Here is a 14,052-nt window from a genome sequence, read left to right on the forward strand (position 1 = left end):
AAAATAGATACAAACTTAGACGCAATAAAGTATATACAAAATCAAAACAAAAAAAGTTTAATGAGAAAATGCGTTCATGTAACTATTAAACTGTTTACTCAAACATGATTTCACTTTTTAGATAACAAACTCTCTTTAATCCATTTTAACAAAATCTAACACATTACAAAATCAAAATGGACCAATTAAGCATAAATTTCACGTGCCATTTGAAATCAACGACCACCAGAGAGAACCGATTCAGCAATAGACACAGAAGCATATGGCACTGTCTTGTCCTCAAAAGTTAAACCAGAAGAAGATAAACTAAGCGAAGACAAATCTGGCAAAGGTGTATCCCTCTCCAAATACTGCACAACTTGTCTCATACATGGTCTAGCCAAAGGTTCTGAATGTGAACACAACAATCCAAGTTTCAACACCAATTCCACCTCTTCAGACACATAATTTGTCCCCAAATTTACATCTTTTGCCTCAAGAATATCACCTCTTTTCCAACATTCAAACACATAATCAACTAGAATTAGACTCTCATAGTCTCCTACACGGCCTATAGGCCTCCGACCACAAACAACCTCAAGAAGAAATGCACCAAAAGAAAACACATCAGTAAATGTAGTAGCCTTACCTGTTCTAATATGTTCAGGAGCAAGATAACCAATAGTTCCAGCCAAATGAGTTGTGTGAGGATCAGCACCATGATCATGCAACCTTGAAAGACCAAAATCACCCAATCTAGCATTAAATTCAGAATCTAACAACACATTACTAGCTTTTATGTCTCTATGAATTACAACTTTCTCCCATTCTTCATGTAAATAAACCAAACCTGAAGCAACACCTTTCATGATTCTAAATCTTTGACTCCAATTCAACCTCAGTTTTGGTTGGTTATATAGATAATTGTCTAAACTTCCATTCGGCATGTAATCATAAACCAAAAGTAACTCCCTTTTTCGCCTGCAATAGCCATGAAGTTGGACAACATTCCTGTGCCGCAGACGACCGTTACTAACAATTTCCGACACAAATTCCCTTATCCCTTGTCTTGATTCATGAGACACCCTTTTCACAGCAACCTCAAGTTTGGAACTTGGTATCACACCTTTGTAGACTCTACCAAATCCACCAACTCCTAATAGCCCCTTTTCCCCGAAACCCTTTGTGGCAGTGTACAAATCATTAAACTTAAATCTATGTGGGCTATATTCATGTTCCCAATCTTCAAGAACCTCATCAAACTTCTTCAATTTAATATAAAACATAATCCCTAAAGTTATCATGAATACCAAACTTAGCAAAATCAAAGGCAACCCAACAGTTAAAAATTTTGACTTTTTTTTCTCAACAAGTATACTTAGCTCAGGATCAAATGTTCTTAGCTCAGGAAGTTTAGAGATATCAAGTTTTTGAGCTTGACCATTAACCTTAAAACTCCAACCAAGAACACAATGAGAACTGAAAATTGAACCAGTAGCTGATGAGAATCCAACATACATACTATTGTTCAAAATTGGAGAAAGATCTCTGGTCAATGACAACAAAGGTTGTATTGGTTTAGCAACATTAATTGGAGCTAAAGTAACATCAATCTTTTTCTTCACTCCATCATATTCAATCCATACCTGCATAGGATGTCCACTGGAAATGGATAAATTCCTGAATATATGATAATCCTGATATCCTGCAGGAGTTGAATTAGCTGATTTCAAATCATTGATATCAATACCAACATGGTTATCATTGATATCATCAAACTCAAAATCTTGAATAGTGTCAAACTCAACACCAAAAAAATGGTTGCTACTGTTTCTAGTGTTGGAACTGTTAAAGAGACCAAGGTATTGACTTGGTAGTGAATTATTTGGTAGCCGTTTTGTAGGAGAAAAAACAAAAACAAATCCATAGCCACAAAGAGCTGGATATATAGATTTTATGGCAAATACAAAAGTAGTTGAGAAAGAAGAAACACTTCCATTGGAAGTGTTTTTGAAAACTATTGGATTTGGATAGAAAACATGTCCTTTGGCTGTATCTGTATCATTGGTGACTTTTAGTAAGCCTTTTGAGGTTACCTCAGCATCACCATCAAGATATAAATTTGATGATTGGAATCCATTATAGATGAAACTGTTTTCTTCACTTGCTAGCAATGTAACAAGAAAAAATAACGTAAAAACAAGTTTGAGGAACATGATTATAGTTTGTGAATGAAAATGCTTCTGTAGTTCTGTTCGAGTGTTCGGTGTTTATAAGATTTTGTGCTAAGTGAAGGAAAAATTGCATGTCTAATTTGGGTCCTACTAAGAAATTTCCTAGAATCTAGCTACGAATTGTTACTAAAAGAAACATCACATGGTTACTAAAATTGCCCTATCGTCTGGGTCCTACTAAAAAATGTCTCATTTAATTTAGTGAAAAGAGCACATTTGAATAAATGAGCACATTTGAACCACAAATTTTCTTTCCATCTGTAGTAGCAGGGGAATGTTTTTCAACGTTTACATATTTAGTGTTTGATGCTAAATTGAATATGTGAAATTAAAACATCAATGTCGTCTGATTTCTTAAAATAAGTTTTTTATTTTTTTTATTTTCAAACTTGAACGTGTGGACTTGACAGGATAATATTGATTATGCTGCAAATCTAATGATAAATGAATATGTGGTGGAAGGATAAAAAGATGGGTCTCGCTAACGAGTGCATTTAAGACACTCTTTAAGGTTTCTCAATTAAGAAATTATTCATTGTAAAAGTTTAACACTTCAATTTCCGATGCATTGAATGCACAATTTTTCATAAAAATTTACTCCCTCCGTCCCATAATAAGCGAGTCATTTGTAAAAAAATATTGTTCCAAAAAAATTGACTCATTTCACTTTTTAATATAATATTAATTACTTTTTTCCAATTATAAGTATAATTAATACTACTTTCACTACTTCCAATTCAATATATTCTACGTTGCACTTATGATAAAGAGGAATACATCAATACTTGACAAGGGCACTCAAAACATTTTTCTCTCTTTCACTTATACATACGTGTGAAATGAGCAAAATGCTCACTTAAAATGGGACGGAGGGAGTACTATTTAAAGTTCTTAAAGAGTGCCCTTGAGGCCCTCATTAGCATTTCCTTAAAAAGATATACCCCCGGTCCTATTTATAAGAAAAAAATTGACTTTTTAGATTCGTTGAGTAATTGATGTATCTTGTCTAGAATGTAGACCAAATACACCATTTATGCAATGAATCAAATAGATCAAATGTTTCTTATAAATAAGACCGGAGGGAGTATGTTTGTTTTGACATAGTCAACCCGTCTCTAAATATAAGACTATTTATTAAAAGAAAAAAAAAAGGTAGTGCTAACTTGTGATATATGGTGTAATTTTATTTTATTATATGATTTATGGAGTTGTGTTTTATTTGAATGAATAATGTTTTATTATTTGAGGAAATAATATGAGAAATAGAAATAATATAGAATTATTATTTATTTTAATTAAAGGGAATTAAATAGTAATTATGTGAGTTTAGTGGGAGTTAAATGAAAAGAGGGGAGGTTATAGTTTTTGGGAGAAAAAAAGAAAGAAAAGGAGGCAGAAACATTTTCACGTAAAAACTTTAGAAACTGGTTTTGAGAGAAGGAAGAGGAAGCTAGGAGAAGAGCTAGGAAGAGAGAATCCAACCATTTTTGCTGTAGAATTTGCTGAATTAAGGTAAGGGTGGGATTCCTTTCACTAATAATATGTATAATTCTGAAATTTGATGAATTGTTGTGTTCTTGATTTTAGGGTTAGCAAGTTATGCTAGGTTGCTATAATGAAATGAATTATGTTGAGAATGCATGTTTTCTATGTTGTTTTGACTGCTATGTTTCCCATAGAACCTACAAACATTGTTGCAAATCATTTGGGGGTTTGGGTGATCAGAAATTGGGATTCATATTCTCTAATTTTAAGTATGTTTTCTGAAATTGGGTTTGGCAAAGGTTGCAGGTTGTGAGTTTTGGGGATTAGGGTAAATCTTATTTTGATGTTCATAGTTTTGGTTGTTTGAGAAATTAGGTTTTGAAGATGTGTTTGGTTGTTAATAGAATAGAAAATTCATTGAAGTTATGTTAAATTGATGTTCAGGTCTTAGATTTATCATAGGCAATGTTCCTTATCAAATTTAGGGTTGGGTTGATGAAAATTGAGATTATGAGAAAAAGTGATTTTAAGTGTTTTTGAGAAATAAGTGATTCTGGGATAAGCTGTTTTTGAGATTTGAAAATATGATTTTTCAGTAAAATATAATAGGATTTGTCGAATAGAACGCGTAGGCGAAAACGGAATCGGATTCGGAGTAACGGTTAGGTTTTTACGAACGAAACGGTGAAACCGAAAAAAATGGGACTGCACAGAGCTGCAGCGCAGGTGGCTACTGCCTTCCCACGCCTGGGCGCAGTTTTCCACGCCTGGGCGCAGCAAGGCAGCCCCTCATGGGTGACTGCTTGTTGTGTTTTCGTTGCGTGCTGTCAGAACTTCGATTGTTGTGTTCTTGTGTCTTTTTCACCCCTTTCCGTGTTGAATTAGCTTTCGGTGTAAACATAAAAGTTGTAGATATTTGAGTTAGCTTTCTAATGGTTTTGATTTGACATGAAAATGATTCATAGTTTTTGAGTTATGATGAAAATAGTCCAAGTGGGTCTTCAGAAAACTTTAAGAAAACTTAGCATAACTAATCCCAAGTTAGTCCAAAAACTTATGGTTGGTTTCCCAACTTCAAACTTAAGTGTTAGGGATTTATTTGAGGTGTTTTATGGATATTTGACTTATGTTCTATTGATCAAAACTTAATTGCTTTTGGGGGATGTTTTAGACTTTGAGATGAATGTAATTGATTTATATATATGCTATCTTGTTTCCTTTCCGTCGTTGACGTTGTTGTATCATTCGATTGTCGAAGTTGGGGAGTGTGTCATAATTGTTTTAGGCACATACGTTGTTGTTGTTGTTGTCGTTGTTGAAGTTGTACGTTGATATACACAAGTTGAGTCCATTTGGATACTCACATCTGTTGGGGGCTCATGCCCTGGAATGTTTATCATTCATCTGTTGGGGGCTTATGCCCTGGGATGCTTTAACCATCCAATTTGTTGGGGGCTTATGCCCTGGAATGCTTAGCATTCAACGCGCGTAGATTGGTACCACTTGCATGATGCATTAGTTGTTGTTGTCGTAGCATTGTTGAGTTGTTGTTGTCGTAGCATTGTTGAGTTGTTGTTGTCGTTGTAGTATTGTCGAGTTGTTGTCGTTGTCGAATTGTCGAGTTATCGGTGTCGTTGTGGGTAAAGTTGTTGTTGTTGTTGTTGTTGTTGTACCTTGTTGCTGAAAATGATTATGTTGTTGTTACATGCATTCTTTATATACATTATTAATGATGCATGTTGTGATATATTGTTATTTTCATTAATTTGATGAATTATATATTATTATTATTGGATAAGTTTCTCACCCCTTCTGCGTATATGTTGTCTCGACCGTGGGTAATGTGCAGGTAATGATGGCCTGTAGGTTGATTGGCTCAAGTGTCTAGGGCTCTGATACATATTAGGATGGGGATCGTTGCGAATGTCTTCTTCATTTCTTTTATGTATCATATTTTGAAAAGACATCGTTGTTGGATTTATTATTGTTGAGGATAATGCCTATTACGTTGAGGCCTTTGTGCCAATAATTTCGTTGATGTAGGATTTAGTTGAAATTATATTTTTAAAGAACTATTCCGCTGCAGTTTATTAAGATATTCTAAATGTTGGTATTTAAATAATTAGATATTTTCTATTTATGAAATTTTGAAAAGTAGTGTGACACTCCGTTGTGTGATTACTCTGATTTTAATTATTAATATTACATTGTTTGAGAACGGGGTGTTACACATTTCGCATTGAACTTAGGAATAAAACGATTAATTCTTAAATCAAGTAGAACTTCTCTTTCATGAATGTTGTGTTCATTAACCGGTGATTAGCTAGTATAGATTGAGGCATGTCTTATTGTATGTGTTATAGAAGAAATGCTTTGGTGGGCTTTGCATACTATTTGAAAGTCATCAATGCATTCGTTGATATCGTATGAAGTTGTCCATGATAGTGATTATGATCTGTTCAATTTCAGGGCTCATTCTATTTCTATGCATCCTGATTGCTTATATGGGCATATGCAGAATTACTGAAGTGTCCACGAAAATAGAACGAGTGCAGGAGAAAAAATAGAGCTTCTCCGAGTCTTTAGCACAAATAGAATTTCTGAAGTTATTTATTGGTTGCCTTATTGCATTTGAAGGTTTTGCAGGTTATTTCTTTGTTTACTCTTTGAATCTCCTTGATATTGCTGAATAATAACCGTAGTCTCTTAGATCTACTCAATAGATTAAACTTGGAATAAATAAAGTATATGCAAAATTAGAACAAAATTTTTTAATGAGAAAATGCTGTCATGTATCTATTAAATTATTTACTCAAACATGATTTCGCTTGTAAGATAACTTGATTATAGTTTGTGAATGAATAATACTTCTGTAGTTCTGTTCGAGTGTTCGGTGTTTATTATTTATAAGATTTTGTGCTAAGTGAAGGAAAAATTGCATGTCTAATTTGGGTCCTACTAAGAAATTTCCTAGAACCTATCTACGAATTATTACTAAAAGAAACATCACATGGTTACTAAAATTGCCTTATCATCTGGGTCCTACTAAGAAATGTCTCATTTAGTTTAGTGAAAAGAATGTGTTACACATTTGAATAAATGTGCACATTTGAATCACAATTTTTTTTTTCCAACTGTAGTAGTGGGTGAATATGTTTTAACATTTACATATTAAGTGTTTGATGCTAAATTGAATATGTGAAATTTAATTATCAATGTGTTCTAATTTCTTAAAATAAGTAGTTTTTTTTTTTTAAACCTGAATGTGCGGACTTGACCGGTTACTATTGATTATTGATTATGCTTAGAATCAAATGATGAATGAATATGTGGTGGAAGGATAAAAAGATATATGTTGGTTTGACTCAATTTCATACTCACTCCCTCCGTCTCTAAATATAAGACTATTTGAAAAGAAAAAAAAAATGTTTGCCTCTAAATATAAGACTATTTGCAAAAAAAAAAAAAAAAATGTTTGTCTCTAAATATAAGACTCCTCTACAAATTACTAATTACATTTATTGCTCTTTTTTTCCAATACACCCCTTACTATCAATTTATCTTAGAATATGAAAATTAACATTGAATGCACTCTTATACAAAGGGTAATTTAGAAATAGTCACACACATTTCAGACAAATTTATTACTCCAAAGACTTTTATTAGTACCCGTGATTTTTGTAAAGTGTTCTTCTAAAAAAGGACGGAGGGAATATTTTACTTCATGCAAAAATCGTGGTGAAATTTTGAGCCACATGTTCCATCGGTTACATGTGTTGGCAAATCGCAGGGTGATGGAGGCAAATCACCGGGTAATTTACTCGTGATTGACAGCTATAAAATGCAATTTTAGACCTTGTTGTTGTGCAATCTTTCTACTGTAAAGGAGTTAAGGAACTAATAGGGTGAGGGTTGAGTGTTTTGCGTGATATTCTTATGTTGGAAAACAATTTGTAAACATCTTGGATAATGAGATCTCATTAGAGTAAATATCAAACTCTTTTTCTAGTTTTCTCCTTGGATCTCAATTTAGGTTTGAGTGACTTGAAAAATGGATAGAAATTAGAGATTGTTCTTATTGTCTACAAGAATGGTAAAGGTATTCTTTACATAGGGCTTTGGTCAATTTACTCACAAATTGTTTCAAACAAACTAATTTGGTTGAAATTTTTTAATTTGAGGGATCATTTTAGATGTATGAGTATTATGTATGATGAATGGAAAATTTGAAATTCAACACTGCATTCGTTGGTATCGTATGAAGTCGTCCATGCTAGTGATTATGATGTGTTCAATTTTAGGGCTCATTCTATACATCCCGATAACTTAATCTTGTATGTGCATATGCAGAATTACTGAAGTGTTGAGGAAAATCGAACGAGTCGAGGAGAAAAGATGAAGAGCTTGTCTGAGTCTTTAGCACAAATATAATTTCTGAAGTTAATTTAGTGGTTGCCTTCCTGCATATGAGGTTTTGCAGGTTATTTCTATGTTTACCCTTTGAATCTCTGTGATATTACTGAATAATAATTGTAGTCTCTAATCTACTCAAAATAGATACAAACTTGGATGCAATAAAGTATATACAAAATCAAAACAAAATAAGTTTAATGACAAAATGCTTTTATGTAACTATTAAACCATTTACTCAAACATGATTTCAATTTTTAGATAACAAACTCTCATCCTTTTTACCAAAATCTAATACATTACAAAATCAAAATGCACCAATTAAGCATCAATTAGGCGTGCCGTCTGAAATCAACGACCACCCGAGAGAACAGATTCAGCAATAGACACACAAGTATGTGGCATTGTCTCGTCATTAACAAATAATTGGTACCCAAAAGTTAAACCAGAAGAAGATAAACGAAGCGAAGAAAAATCTGGCAAAGGTGTATCCCTCTCCAAATACTGCACAACTTGTCTCATACTTGGTCTAGCCATTGGTTCTGAATGTGAACACAACAATCCAAGTTTCAACACCAACTCCACCTCTTCAGACACATAATTTGTTCCTAAATGTACATCTTTTGCCTCAAGAATCTCACCTCTTTTCCAACACTCGAATACGCAATCAACCAAAATTACACTCTCGTTTTCCCCTACATTAGCAATAGGCCTTCTACCACAAGCAACCTCAAGAAGAAATGCACCAAAAGAAAACACATCAGAAAATTTAGTAGCCTTACCATTTCTAAAATGTTCAGGAGCAAGATAACCAATAGTTCCAGCCAAATGGGTTGTGTGAGGATCTGCGCCATGATCATGCAACCTTGAAAGACCAAAATCTCCCAATCTAGCATTAAATTCAGAATCTAACAACACATTACTAGCTTTTATGTCTCTATGGATAACAACTTTCTCCCATTCTTCATGAAGATAAACCACACCTGAAGCAACACCTTTGATGATCCTAAATCTCTGACTCCAATTCAACCTCACTGTTGGTTGGTTGTATAAATAGTTGTCTAAACTTCCATTCGGCATGTAATCATAAACCAAAAGTAACTCGCTTTTTCGCCTGCAATAACCATGAAGTTGGACAAGATTCCTGTGCCGAAGACGACCAATACTAACAATTTCCGACACAAATTCCCTCATCCCTTGTCTTGATTCATGAGACACCCTTTTCACAGCAACCTCAAGTTTGGAACTTGGTATCACACCTTTGTAGACTCTACCAAATCCACCAACTCCTAGTAGCCTCTTTTCACTGAAACCTTTTGTGGCAGAGTATAGATCTTTGAACTTAAATCTATGGGGGCTATATTCATGTTCCCAATCTTCAAGAACCTCATCAAACTTCTTCAATTTGACATAATACATAACCCCTGAAGTTATCATGAATACCAAACTTAGCAAAATCAAAGGCAACCCAACAGTTAAAAATTTTGACTTTTTTTTCTCAGCAAACACTGGTAGTTTAGGAAGTTCAGAGATTTCAAGGTTTTGAGCTTGACCATTAACCTTAAAACTCCAACCAAGAATATACTGAGAAGCTACCATTAACCCTGTAGAAGATGAGAATCCAACATACATTCTATTGTTGAGAATTGGAGAAAGATCTTTGGTCAATGATAACAAAGGTTCTGTTGGTTTGTTACTAGCAGCAGCACTTATTGGAGCTAAAGTAACATCAATCTTTTTCTTCACTCCATCATATTCAATCCATACCTGCATAGGATATCCACTGGAAAGGGATAAATTCCTGAATTGACCATAATCTTCATAATATCCTGCAGGAGTTGAATTAGCTGATTTCAAATCATTGATATCAATACCAACATGGTTATCATTGATATCATCAAACTCAAAATTTTGACGAGTGTCAAGCTCAACACCAAAAACATGGTTGCTACTATTTCCATTGTTTGATTCATTGAATAGACCAAGGTATTGACTTGGTAGTGAATCTGGTAGCCCTTTTGTAGGAGAAATAACAAAAACAATTCCATGGCCACCAATATTTGTATATTGTGGTATTATGGCAAATACAAAAGTAGTTGAGAAAGAAGACACACTTTGACTGGAAGTGTTTTTGAAAACTATTGGATTTGGATAGAAAGCTTGTCCTTTGGCTCTTTCTGTATCATTGGTGAGTTTTGGCATGCCAGTTGAGGTTAGCTCAGCAATACCATTAAGATACAAATGAGATGATTGGAAACCATTATAGATGAAATTGTTGTCTTCACTTGCTACCCATGTAACATGAAAAAACAACGTGAACACAAGTCTGAGGAACATGATTATAGGTTGTGAATAATAATGTTTATACAGTTCGGTTCAGTGTTTATTATTTAGGTTAAAGTGCACTTTTTCCCCTAACTTTCAAAAACTTGCAATTTTGGCTCCTTAAATACAAAAACTACAATTTTGGCCCCCTAAGATTTAGCCCCTTTGCATCTTTGGTCCTTTTGGTCGATTTTGACCTGTCAATGCCTACGTCAATGCCTACGTGGCACGCCACGTGTGTAATTATTAAATTAAAAAATCATAAAATATTTTTAAATTAAATAAATGAAAAATTAAATCAAAAAAATAAAAAAAATAAGAGAAAAAAAAATCAAATCTTAATCTTCATTTCATCTTAAATCCAAACCATTTTGTAACCAAAAAAAAATCCAAACCATTTCATCTTAAAAATCATCTAAAAACACAATCTTTAAAACTCCAAACCATTAAATCCAAACCTGGAAACCTCCATTCAAATTCTAAATCTGCGTATAAACATTGTTGGTTCTTCAAACAATGTTTTTAAAAGTGAAAAATTGGTGGGCACATAGGATGATTTTTAAGAACCGTTGCTACATTCCCTCAAATCTTTCACTCGCTAGCTGTTACAAAAAAGTCCCTTGCTACCCGCCAAACCGAAACAGCAACAGGAACAAGGCAGGAAATGAAAGTTACAGAATTGGGTATAGCCAAAAAATGAACAAAAAACAGCTATATACAAGTTCTCCCAACACCGAACAGCAACAGCGACCAACTCCCTTCAAACATCAAAACTGAGACCCAAAAACCAGCCCCTTAAACCCTAATCATCTACATCATCTTCGTCAAAACGTTTCCCTTCATATCCCCAAGTCAATTTTTCATTTTTGTAATTACGGTTTGCCATATTTGTGATAATTTTTGGGTTTCAATTCAAACAGTGATAGAGATGATTTCTGGGTTTGAAAGAAAGAGATGATGATATTTTAAGCTTTTGAATTTTGTAGATGCAGGAGAAAGATTTGAAAGAACAAATTGTAATTTTTGAAAGAACATAGGGTGATTTTTATTTTGAAGGGTTTATGAATTATGAAGATGATGATGTTTTTTTTTTTGAAGGATGAAGCAGGAGATAGAAATAGGGCAAGAACAATTTAATGGTTTTTTAATTTTTTTAATTTAATTTAAAAATGATTTTATGGTTTTTTTAATTTTTTTAATTTAATAATTACACACGTGGCGTGCCACATAGGCATTGACCGGTCAAAATTGACCAAAACAACTAAAGATGCAAAGGGGCTAAATCTTAGGGGGTCAGAATTGTAGTTTTTGTACTTACGGAGCCAAAATTGCAAGTTTTTAAAAGTTAAGGGGAAAAGTGCATTTTAGCCTATTATTTATTACTCCCTTCGTCCCTTAATGTAACCTCCCTTCGCTTTTTTCACATTTCTTAAAAAAAACTGTTAGTGTAATTATTATGTCTGTTTTGTGTGTTAATATTACCATATTGTCCTTTGTTTGTATATGTATTAAATTTGACATTTTAAATTTCAAGATAAGTTAGTAGTATTAATTAGGGGTATGTTTAGGAAAAAATAATAAATGCATCTAGTAATTTGAAAAGGGGTTTAGATTTAAGGACAAAAATAAAGTCAAATGGGTGGTTAGATATAAGGGACGAAGGAAGTATTGTTTAATTATAAGATTTTGTCCTATTGCAAGTCTCATTTGGGACCTTCTAATAAATGTCCCTTTATCTAACTTAGCTACGTACTCCCTCCGGTCCTTATTATAAGAAAAAATTGACTTTTTAGGTTCATTGTGTAAGTGATATATCTAGTCTATATTTATAACAAGATACATTAATTATTCTATGAACCAAAAAAGTCAATTGTTTCTTATAATAAGGACCGGAGGGAGTATTATCACCAAAAGAAACATTAATCAAATGGTTACTAAAATTGCGTATCTCATTTGAGTCCTAATAAAAAATGTCTCATTCTAAGCGGTTGAAGGTTGGATAAAGATAATGTTTCATATTGTTCTTCATGGAAAAATTGTAGGTCATTTCAAGTCAGCATGTTCCATCGGTCACATATGCTGGCAAATTGCGGGGGAGATGGAGGTAAATGATTGATGGCTATAAAATGCATTTGTTGAGGAATCTTTATCTTTCTATTCTAAAGGAGATCATTTTTAGGAAATTTAGAAGTAAGAGTAAGAGTTGAGTGTCTTCAAGCGTGTATTTGGTTTAGAAGAGAAGTTGTGAAGAGAGAAATAGGTGAGAGAGAAGTTAGTAAGAGAGAAAAAAGTGAGAAATAGAGTAGATTTGAGGTATGGTTTGGTATAAGAGAAAGAGAGAAGAAATAGAGAAGAGAGAAGTATTGGTTATTTTTGAAAATACTAAAATACCCCTGATTTTTTAAATCCCAAATCACGTTAAAAAAATAATACAAGAAAATTCAACAATGCACTGTTTACACTCCCCCACCGTAACGGCATGTCGGCATCCTCACCAATTCAATCCTCAATTATCCATTCCATTCTCCACCTCCATGTATTTTTTAAGGGTCTTGCTAACCAGTGCCCTTAGGGCAATGGTTAAGGAATCAAAAAAGGAAATAATTGTGAAATTTCATGTAGAAAAAGTTACTTTTTACTATTTCAATAAGTTGAATGCACAATTTCCAAAAAAAAATTACTACTTTAAGTCTCTTATCAAGTACCCTAAGGGCACTTGTTAGCATTTTCCATTTTTTAATTTAAAATCAAATGAATATCAGCTCACTATACTCCCCTGCTTCAACAGTTCAGCTCACTCTTTAACACACAGATCTGATTATGATACCTGTCATGTATCAAAGAAAAGGAAACGGATAATAGATAGAAAATGTCACCCACTCATCAACCAGCACATGAACAAGTTGTGTAGACTGATTATGATTTTGCCATCCATCCGCTAATGTAGAAGATAAGGGCAAAAATGGAAAAAAAATTGAAAAGTAGAACTTCTCTCGTCTTTCATCGCAGGTTTGGGGAGAAGATCAAAAGAGTGGGACCCACACCAAATTAGCATCTCTCCCGTATTTCTTTGGTCTTCCAAATAAGAGAAGTTGGCATTCTCTCTTCAATTTCTCTCTCACCAACTTCTCTCTTCTCTTTTTCACCTCAACCAAACACAGGCTAAGTGAGATTGTTGGGTTGGGAACACTTTGTAAACATAATGCATTTAACCAAATTTTTATAGCATTCTTTCTTTTTAATTAGTTTTCATATACTGTGTCTATTTGATATTTTTTTTTTATCAATTTTAATTATTTAGATCTATTTTGTTTCTTTCTACATCTGCTGTACAATTCACAAATCATGATTTTGATGTGTGATAATCAAATTTGCAAAATTTATATGTACACTATATACAACTCTTGGGATAGGTTCAAAATGAAAGTAACAGCACCCTTGAATCATCAAGGTCGTCTAAGATAAGAAGATTTTTGCATTTAGTATATATCTTTGTAATTCATTTTCTCTATTTTGTACAACTACAATTATTCTCTTATTCCACTAGCTTTAATTTTTATTTTTATCTTCAATATCTTTGAACTAAATCAAAATGATGGTCAAATTTAAAAAATGATGG

The 14,052-nt window shown here is 33.3% G+C and overlaps 1 long non-coding RNA gene and 2 pseudogenes across 3 annotated transcripts; 1 reads left to right on the forward strand and 2 right to left on the reverse strand.

Moving 5' to 3' along the window:
• Positions 1 to 73: 73 nt before the first annotated feature.
• Positions 74 to 2,233, reverse strand: LOC146907593 (L-type lectin-domain containing receptor kinase IV.2 pseudogene; annotated as a pseudogene). Its single transcript, XR_015019292.1, has one exon. The product of XR_015019292.1 is annotated as an L-type lectin-domain containing receptor kinase IV.2 pseudogene (transcript).
• A 3,708-nt stretch (positions 2,234 to 5,941) lies between these two features.
• Positions 5,942 to 13,682, forward strand: LOC146907594 (uncharacterized). Its single transcript, XR_015019295.1, has 3 exons — positions 5,942 to 6,344; positions 8,049 to 8,178; positions 12,476 to 13,682. It is a non-coding gene; the product is annotated as an uncharacterized LOC146907594 (long non-coding RNA).
• Positions 8,321 to 11,724, reverse strand: LOC146907595 (L-type lectin-domain containing receptor kinase IV.1 pseudogene; annotated as a pseudogene). The gene has a single exon (XR_015019294.1). The product of XR_015019294.1 is annotated as an L-type lectin-domain containing receptor kinase IV.1 pseudogene (transcript).
• Positions 13,683 to 14,052: the final 370 nt, after the last annotated feature.

This window comes from Medicago sativa, chromosome 7 (genome assembly GCF_051527215.1).
Source record: "Medicago sativa cultivar Bolivia chromosome 7, Bolivia_mono, whole genome shotgun sequence".
Taxonomy (NCBI): Eukaryota; Viridiplantae; Streptophyta; class Magnoliopsida; order Fabales; family Fabaceae; genus Medicago; species Medicago sativa.